Genomic DNA, 9571 nt, shown 5'->3' with positions numbered 1-9571 from the left:
AAGTACCAGTGCCTATAGATGTCTGCATACCCAGGGCAGTCAAAGTCCCCCACAGAAGGCTTCACTTCAATTCAGTTCAGTTCAGTCGCTCAGTCGTGTCCTACACTTTGCGAACCCATGAATCACAGCACACCAGGCCTCCCTGTCCATCACCAACTCCCGGAGTTCACACAACTCATGTCCATCAAGTCAGTGATGCCATCCAGTCATCTCACCCTCTGTCATCCCCTTCTCCTCCTACCCCCAATCCCTCAGAGTATCAGGGTCTTTTCCAATGAGTCAACTCTTCGCATGAGGTGGCCAAAGTATTGGAGTTGGGAGGCAGTGTCTCCTTGATCACTGTCCTTTCTGTGGTTAATTTCCTCTGCCTTAGCACTTGCCCACACCTCTCATGGTACAATGTATCCCAGATACACTCAAAGCTCACTCATTTCTTCACTCAGGTTATTGCCCAAAATGCGACTTTGGAAGAGCTTTTCTCCAAATTTTCTCTCACATACACATGCAGGACTATTATTTGTCTTCTGCATATGTGTGTGTGTGTGGGTGTGTGTGTAAAATTCCCTCAAGAATTTAGATGGACAAGAATGTTGGTCACCATTATCATGCGCCTGGCATATAAGAGATGGCCTGGCATGTATCAATAATTAGGAAACATTGTGTCTATGAGTACACTGAGTTGAATACATTCTCTCCTCATTTTCTCAAGTAAGGAAACTGAGGCTGAGAGAATTCAGTTCTTTTCAGGGTCCTACAAGGTAGAGAGATAGACACGTTTGAAACCAGTGAAAGAATTCCTTGATGGATCCAATCTAAAAGACATATTTCAGGCAAAGCTGAACTCAATGAAGGAAAAGTCTAACTCCGAAAATCCAATGGGAGTAAAAGGAACACACAGAAGAATACTTGTAGTTGACAGGAGACGTTAAAAACACAAAGTGCAAAAGAAAAACATAAGAAGAAATGTGCACTCAACTAGGACACAGGCTTTATTGGAGAAGCAAAACAATAGACACACTAATTGCTCACAGGATAGAGATCACAACTCGGATTACAGACGGGCATATGGCAAGGAGCGATCAGGCGATGATCCTGCTGCTGTTTATCCAACAAGATTGTGTCAGCTTCAGGAAGCAAGCCTTTTCTCTGTCAGCTGTAGGTTGAGGAGAGAGGTTAAGAAAGATGAAATCTGTCACCATGGCCGAAGGATGGACAACGGGAGAGCCTGGATCTTGTTGTTTCTTGGTCCAGATGAAATCTGGTGCTGTTACTTCCACTTGGGTGGACACTTCTGCTCGCATGGTGGGCATGGTGGCCCAGGAGGGCATTTCTTCTGGCTCGGTGGAGATGGGCATGGATGAGGTGGGCAAGGCTCATGGCACTTGGGTGGGCATACTTTTGGAGGTGGATGGCAGGGCACCTTGCACTGATGGTGATGCTGATGCGGATGCGGATGCGGATGCGGATGCGGATGCGGATGCGGATGGTGAGACATCCTTCCTGGGTCTCAAGGAATCTGAAATACAAACAGACAGCATTGTTCTTAACAGAAAGTCCTATTCTTCCATTATTAGGGAGCCCTCTTCTACCACTTTCCAAAGAAAAAATTACTTACACAAATGCTGTGTGAATACAAGCACACTCTGAAGAAGAATAATCAGGATGTGAAATTTGTAGCTTATCTCAAAACACATCTTTACTAATTTCTCCCTTGAGGTCCTGGTTGCTGGTCTAATTGACTTGACTGTTGGCTTCCGAGGAGAAACACAAAGGCCCACACTCAGCACTCAGTGGGACTGCAGGCTGAGAAGGCTTCATTTGCAATGAATGCAGGGTGCACTGAAACACGGCATCTCATCTCCCTGACTCTCCCTAGGTTAAGATTGTGCCACTGATTCTATTCCTCTCGTCTCATTTAAGTGCACATTTAAGACGTCAAGAACAAGACTAAAAACTACCCCTAAATTCTTATTACCTTCTTATTCCCATAGAGAGCACTAATTTGTTAAAATACAGGCACTTCTACCCTAAGACTATACCCTACCACACGAGTGCTAAAAACCTCTAAAATTGTACTCACCAGAGGCTCCAAAGAAGACCTATGACTGAGTAGCACAAAGATAGCAGCACGGTGGTAGAGACTCCTTTTATAAGGACCAGGCAGCTCCACCCAGAGGGAATATCCAGATCTGGCATGATGCACTTGTTTCCCACCCCAAATACCATGTGCTTGCAATCTCAAAAACAAATTGTCACACTCACGCTGATATCACAAAGCTCCATTGCCATGGACTTCCTCACCCTTCACTGAGGCAGTGCAGAGTGAGTCACTCAATACATTGTCTCAAAGCCCCAGTGCCAGTAGCATGCACCAGTTAGGAAATATGAGGAATTCCTTGACAATGGTACTGCTCCTCCATGGTTAAGATTGTGCTTGCCACATTCCCCAGCTCCCTACGCATCTGGTATGGAAAACTTACTACCCCATTCCATTTCAGCTTCAGCACCCAGCTTTGTCTCCCTCAATGGTCATGACTAGGGTTTACTAAACACACATATCATAACCCCCACCCACAGTTTTCTAAATTCCCCTTATACCACATTCTACTGATCTCTGGGCTTTTCTTGACAATTAAATGACTTAACCATGGGCACAAAGTCTATCATGATTTTCCAGTACTAACAGTCTCATTTCAGCTCTGTTTTCACATGGCTCCATAATGGACTTGAACAGGACAACATGATCCCTCAGGTTTCTTAGCCATAAGCTCATGCAATAGGATCCCTTCATGAAATTCTACTTTTTCTGCCACACGACCATGAGTCATTGTGGTCTAGGGTTGTATGATGCTGTTCAGTTGCTCATTCGTGTCCAACTCTTTGCGACCCTGTGGACTGCAGCACACCACACTTCCTTGTCCTTCACTATCTCCCAGAGTTTGCTCAAACTCATTTCCATTGACACCATCCGACCATCTCATCTTCTGTCGTCCCTTCTCCTCCTGCCTTCAATCTTTCCCAACATCCCAACAAGGTCTTTTCCAATAGGTTGGCTCTTCACATCAGGAGGCCAAAATATTGGAGTTTGAGCTTCAATATCAGTCCTTCCAAAGAATATTCAGAGTTGATTTCCTTTAGGATTGACTGGTTTGCTCTCCTTGGTGTCCAAGGGGCTCTCATGTGTCTTGTCCAGCACCACAGTTCAAAAGCCTCAGTTCTTCAGTGCTCAGCCTTCTTTATGGTCCAACTCTGACATCCATACATGACCACTGGAAAAACCATAACTTTGAGTATAGGGACCTTTGTCAGCAAAGTGATGTCTCTGCTTTTTGATACACTGTCTAGGTTTGGTATAGTTTTCTTCCCATGAGCAAGCATCTTTTATTTCATGACTGCAGTCTCAGTCCTCAAGAAAATAGTCTTTCTTAGAGCCCAAGAAAATAGTCTGTCACGGTTTTCATTTTTTCCCCCATCTATTTCCTTGAAGTGATGGGATCGAATGCTATGATCTTAGGTTTTTGAATGTGGAGTTTGAAGCCAACTTTTTCACTCTCCTCTTTCACTTTCATCAAGAGGATCTTTAGTTCATCTTTGCTTTCTGCCCTAAGGGTGGTGTCATCTTCATGCTTGAGGTTATTGATGTTTCTCCTGGCAATCTTGATTCCAACTTGTGCTTCATCCAGCCCAGCATTTTGCATGATGTACTCTGCATATAATTTAAGTATGCGGGGTGACAATATACTGCCTTTACTTACTCCTTTCCCTGTTTTGAACCAGTTCATTTTTCCATGTCCAGTTCTTAGTGTTGCTTGTTGTTCTGCTGCTTTCGGTCTACTAGAAACCAAATTCGTCTCCTCTCATTATCTTCAAAATTGTCTCAATATCTGGACTGTATCCATTTAGAAGCTTTTCCACTAGTACCCCCCAAATATCTTGTGCTAATTTACACTACAGCCATTAATTCAGTTAACTCTATCAGGCCCTTTTTTGAAATGACATTTGGTGTGTTTTCAGACTTTCTTAGTACACCCAGGGAATGAAGCTCCATCAATCATTCATTCCAGCATTCAATCATTGGCTATTTTTCCCTAAATAAATGATGGATGACATAAATTCCCTAAATAAATAAATGATGGATGACATAGAATCCATTCATAATTTATTAGTATAATTTGAACCACAGTATAATAATAATAAATAAACCATACCTTTACTTGATATATTAATAATAATAAGTAAGTAAGCATAATAATCATAAGTAAATAACACTTCAGCTAATAATTTGCACTCTGCTTTCCAGGGAAAGCTTGAGTCCTGGGCTATGCAGACATCCATGCACACCAGTACTGTGTGACATTAAATATTTCCCAACCTCCCTGAAGACCAGTTTATTTACATAGTTGTAATTAGAGATAAAAACTATACCTGCCTCAAAATTTTGCTATCAAAACAACAAAATGCCTAATATAAGGCACATTACATGATCGGTCCTATGGAAATATGAGGCTTCCCTGGTGGCTCAGATGGTAAAGCGTCTGTCTACAATGCGGGAGACCAGGGTTCGATCCCTGGGTTGGGAAGATCCCCTGGACAAGGAAATGGCAATCCACTCCGGGACTATTGCCTGGAAAATCCCATGGACAGAGGAGCCTGGTAGGCTACAGCCCATGGGGTCGCAAAGAGTCGGACACGACTGAGCGACTTAAAAAAAAAAACAAAACCTGATAAGGGGTTAATTTCCAAAATGTATAAGAAACTTATACAACATAATAGCAAAAAGGTTAGGAGCCTTTATTTCAAATATGCAAGGGACTTGAATAGAGCTCTGTTTGCAGAAGACATATTGAAAAGGAGTCTAATATCACTACTGATCATCCAGGATATGAAAATCAAACACACAATGACATATCACTTCACACCTGTTAGAATGATTGTAATCAGAAAAACAAGAAATCCTAGTCAAAGTTGGTGAGTTTGTGTAGAAAATAAGGAGACTTTTACCTGTTAGTGCAATGGTAAATGGTTCAACCATGATGAAAAATATGAAGGTTACTCAAAAGTTAAAAAATAGAAACCAGAACTACCATATGTATTCCCCATCCACATTAGTATATTTAACCAAGTTAATTTAAATCAGGGTCACCAAGACATATTAGCACTTTCAAGTTCACTGCAGCAGTACCCACAATAGCCAAGACGTGTTAACATCCTAAATGTCCATCAACAGATGAATGGATAAATAAACTGTAGTATATACATACAGTGGATTATTATTTGTCCTTAAAAAGAAGGAAATCCTGTCATGAGACAACATGGATCAACCTGGAAGACATTATGCCAAGAGAAGTAAGCCAGACCCAGGAGGACAAATGCTGCATGAATCCCCTTATATGAGGTATTGAAACAGTCAAACTCGTGGAAGTAAAAGGGCACATGGGCACATGCCCTGAGTAAACTGTGCTTCAAAAGGCAAATGTACCCCAGTGTTCATTGCATACCGCCGCTATGGAGAACGGCATGGAGATCCTTAAAAATCAGGAATAAAACTACAATATGGCCCAGCAATCCCTGGGGATACTTCTCTGGGCATATGCCCTGAGAAAATTGTAATTCAAAAAGGCACATGTACTCCAGTGTTCATTGCATCACTGGTTCCAATAGCCTGGACATGCAAGCAACCTAGATGTCAGTCAACGAATGAATGGGTAAAGAAATTGTTGTACATAAATACAATGGAATGTCACTCAGCCATAGAAAGGAGCAGATAGGAGTTCAGTTTAACTGAGGTGGACAAATCTAAAGCCCGTTATACAGAGTGAATCAGACAGAAAGAGAAAAACAAATATCACATTTTAACACATATATATGAAATCTAGAAAAATGGTGCTAATGAAATTATTTGCAGAGCAGGAATAGAAATGCAGATGTAGAGTACAGGGCTTCCAAACACAGAAAGAGAAAGAGAGGGTGGGATGAATTGCGAGCGTAGCATTGAAATATATGCATTGCCATGTGTAAAAGAGATGGCTAAAGGAAGGTTGCTGAATAGTACAGGGAGCTCAGCCTTGTGCTCTGTGATGATCCAGAAGGATGGGATGGGGGGCCATGGGGTAAAAGTGAGGCTCAAGGTAGAGGGGCTATATGTGTACTTAAAGCTGATCCACATCATTGTAGGCAGAGAGCAACACAACATTGTGGAGCAGTTATCCTCCAATTAAAAATAAATTTCAAAAGAAGGAATGTGAGCTCTAAAAGACAGCAAAACTAATACGAATTATGAATAACTGCTCACAATAACTAATTAATGTGAACCGTGCCCCCAAATGTGATTAAAATAGGATTATTATTTAGTGTGAGGGCCCCCTCCCTAAGACCCTTGCCCAGCTCTCCTCTGTCTTCAAGCTGACATCACTACTAATTCAAAGGCTTCAGTCTGAAGGCAATTTCAGAATCCATACCTTCTTACTAGTAAGAAAGGTCCTCCCACTGCCTGAGGGAATATTTCATGCCTTGTGCTCTCTCCTGAAAGAAGGCAGTGTGGTGTCTGCAATATTTCTTGATTGGGTTGGTGTGCTTCAGGAAAAAAAAAAAAATCAGTGACATAACCTGGGCATTTGAAAAGGTAGGAACTTTTTTAGATTGAGCCCTGGTCCTGATCGCTTTCTCAGTATCTCAGAGAACCAAAATGAGGACAGATGTTCCTCTGAGATTCCACAGTGGAGTAACCAAGATCACTGTTAGGAAACAGACATCCTTCAGGGATCTCAGAAGGAACAGGGATGTCTTGGGATGGGTCAGTTATTTTCCACTACATTTTTTTTTTTCATGTTGAAGTGTTAGGAACTAGGTGGGGCCTGCTGGAGCAAGAGAATGATCTAAGGAACATGTGACTTAGAACAATTCTACCAACATAATTTTAAACTTGCTCTTCTTGCCTCATGAATTAATAATGGATTCCAAAGCTACTTTTTACCAATAAATTTTATGGGTTGTCACTTAGGTTTGATAAATGAAGGGGGATCAGGCTTTCTTTAAAAAAAAAAAAAAGAGTGCTTAATGAGGTTACTGATGTGGAAAGAGGGATAATTAATTCCTGATACACAGAGAAAATGACTAAAAGACAGGTGACTCTCACTTTTTTCAAATAATGAATCATTGAAGCATCTGTAGCAAATTAAATCTCTGAAAACCATGTAACAGCTACATGAGAGTTTGCTAGATTTTACTTAGAAACCAGTAAAAGTGGTTATCTAGGAGAGAAGTTGACTGGGGGATGAGTAGAAGAGAAACCAAATAAGACATGAGGCAAAGAAGACATCATCTGTACATATACATGCTCGAAGGGGAAGGAGCAATGCCAAGGGAAAATATTTTTTGAACCTACAGTTTTACATGGAGCCAAACTATTCATCAAATGTGAATAAAGTAAAATCCATTTGTTCCTTTTCCAGGAAATCTTCCCAACCCAGAGATCAAGCCAAGGTCGAACCTCTTTCTACATATTAGCCTCCTGAAAACAATTAAATTCTCTCAGCCTCAGTTTCCCTATTTGTAAAAAAGTGGAAAAGAACATATTCAACTCAGTGTACTCATAAAAATTAACTTATTCACAAATGTTTCCTAATTATTAACACATGCCCTGTGGTATCTTACATGCTGTTAACTGTTAACATGAGTATGGTGACCAAAGTCCTTGTCTGTGTAAATTCTTGAGTGAATTTCACACAGACATGCATACACAATCCAGCTTGTTATTCTTCCAACCTGTGGTTTCCCATGATGTACTCTGTATATACATTAAATATGTAGGATAACAATAATACTCCCTCGTCATACTCCTTTCCCAATTTTGAACCAGTCAGCTGTTTCATGTCCAGTTCTGACTGTTGCTCTTAACCTGCATGCAGTGTGTCAGGAGACAGGTAAGGTGGTCTGGTACTCCTGCCTCATTGAGAAGTTTCTGCAGTTTGTTGTGATCCACACAATCAAAGGTTTTGGCATAGTGAGGGAAGCAGAAGTACATATTTTTCTGGAATTCCCTTGATTTCTCCACGATCCAGTGATGGTTGGCAGTTTGATCTCTGGTTCCTCTGCCTTTTTAAAACATAGATTGTACATCTGGAAGTTCTGGGTTCACATATTGCTGAAGCCTAGGTTGAAGGATTTTAAACCTAACCTGCTCACACGTGAAATGAGAGTAACTGTAACATAGTATAAACATGATTCGGCATCACCCTTCTTTGTGGTTGGAATGAATGATGACCTTTCCCTGTGCTGTGGCCACTGCTGATGTTTCCAAATTTACTGACATATTAGGACAGTGTTTTAACAGCACTATCTTTTAGGATTGGGTCACCACCACTATCTTCGTTTGTAATAATGCTTCCTAGGGCCCACTTGACTTCACACCCCAGAAGGTCCAACTCTGAGTGAGTGATCACACCATCGTGGTTATTTGCATCATTAAGACTCCTTTTTTTTTTTTGTATACTTTTTATGTATATTCTTGTCACTTTTTCTTAATCTCTTCTGCTTCTGTTAGGGCCTTATTGTTTCTGCCCTTTATCCTGCCCATCCTTGCATGAATAGTCCCCTGGATATCTCCAATTATCTTGAAGACATCTCTATTCTTTCCCATTCTATTGTTTTCCTCTATTACTTTGCACTCTTCATTTTAAAAGGCTTTCTTATCTCCCCTTGCTCTTCTCTGGAACTCTGCTTTCCTTTTCTCCCTTGCCTTACTCTTCTCATATTTCCTCACCTATTTGTAAAGCCTCCTCAGACAACCACTTTGCTTCTTGCATTTCTTTTTCTTTGGAATGGTTTTGGTCACTACCTCCTATATAGTGTTACAAACTTCTGTCCATAGTTACTCAGGCACTCTGTCTATCATATCTCATCCCTTGAATCTATTCATCCTCTCCAGTGTATAATCATAAGGGATCCACTTGCGCCAAGTTCGTCTCAACCCCCTCCTTGATCAGGGGAACCTCTACACTACTGAGCCGATCACTGTCTGCAGTGGTGCTAAGACGACAGGAGACTCTGAGAGATGAGAGCCACAGCAGCTTGGCAGCCCCTCGTCCCCTGACCACCTCACTTACTTCTAGCCACAGCTTCCACACCAGTGCCATTTCAAGGGACATAGACCCAGCAGCCAAGTTCTTTGGAGCTGGGGCTCCCACAGTAGGGGTGGCTGGCTTCAGAGCTGGAATGGGGACTGTGTTTGGGAGACTCATCATTGGCTATGACAGGAGCCCTTCTCTGAAGCAGCTGCTCTTCTCCTAGGCCATCTTGGGCTTTGCCCTCCCGGAGGCCATGGGGCTCTTTTGCCTGCTGGCAGCCTTTCTCCTCCTCTTCGCCATGTGAGGGAGCCGTATCCACCTCCCATAGTTCTTTTTCCCGTGTCTCCTCTGCCCTGGGTGTTCCTTTTCCTGTACCTCCCCAGGCAGTCTGGGGAAAGTGGGTGGCTCAGGGCTTGACAGAAAGAAGACAAATAAATACTGTATTAATAAGAAAAAAAAAAAAAGATAAAAACTGTGCACCAAATTCCTCTATAAGAAGTATGGAG

General features: G+C 41.9%; 1 pseudogene; it reads left to right on the top strand.

The window, feature by feature from the left end:
• The first annotated feature begins 1308 nt into the window (after nucleotides 1–1308).
• LOC113889313 lies at nucleotides 1309–9369 on the top strand (annotated as a pseudogene).
• Nucleotides 9370–9571: the final 202 nt, after the last annotated feature.

Source organism: Bos indicus x Bos taurus, unplaced genomic scaffold (genome assembly GCF_003369695.1).
Source record: "Bos indicus x Bos taurus breed Angus x Brahman F1 hybrid unplaced genomic scaffold, Bos_hybrid_MaternalHap_v2.0 tig00011751_arrow_arrow_obj, whole genome shotgun sequence".
Taxonomy (NCBI): Eukaryota; Metazoa; Chordata; class Mammalia; order Artiodactyla; family Bovidae; genus Bos; species Bos indicus x Bos taurus.
This window is presented reverse-complemented; position numbering and strand designations above follow the sequence as displayed.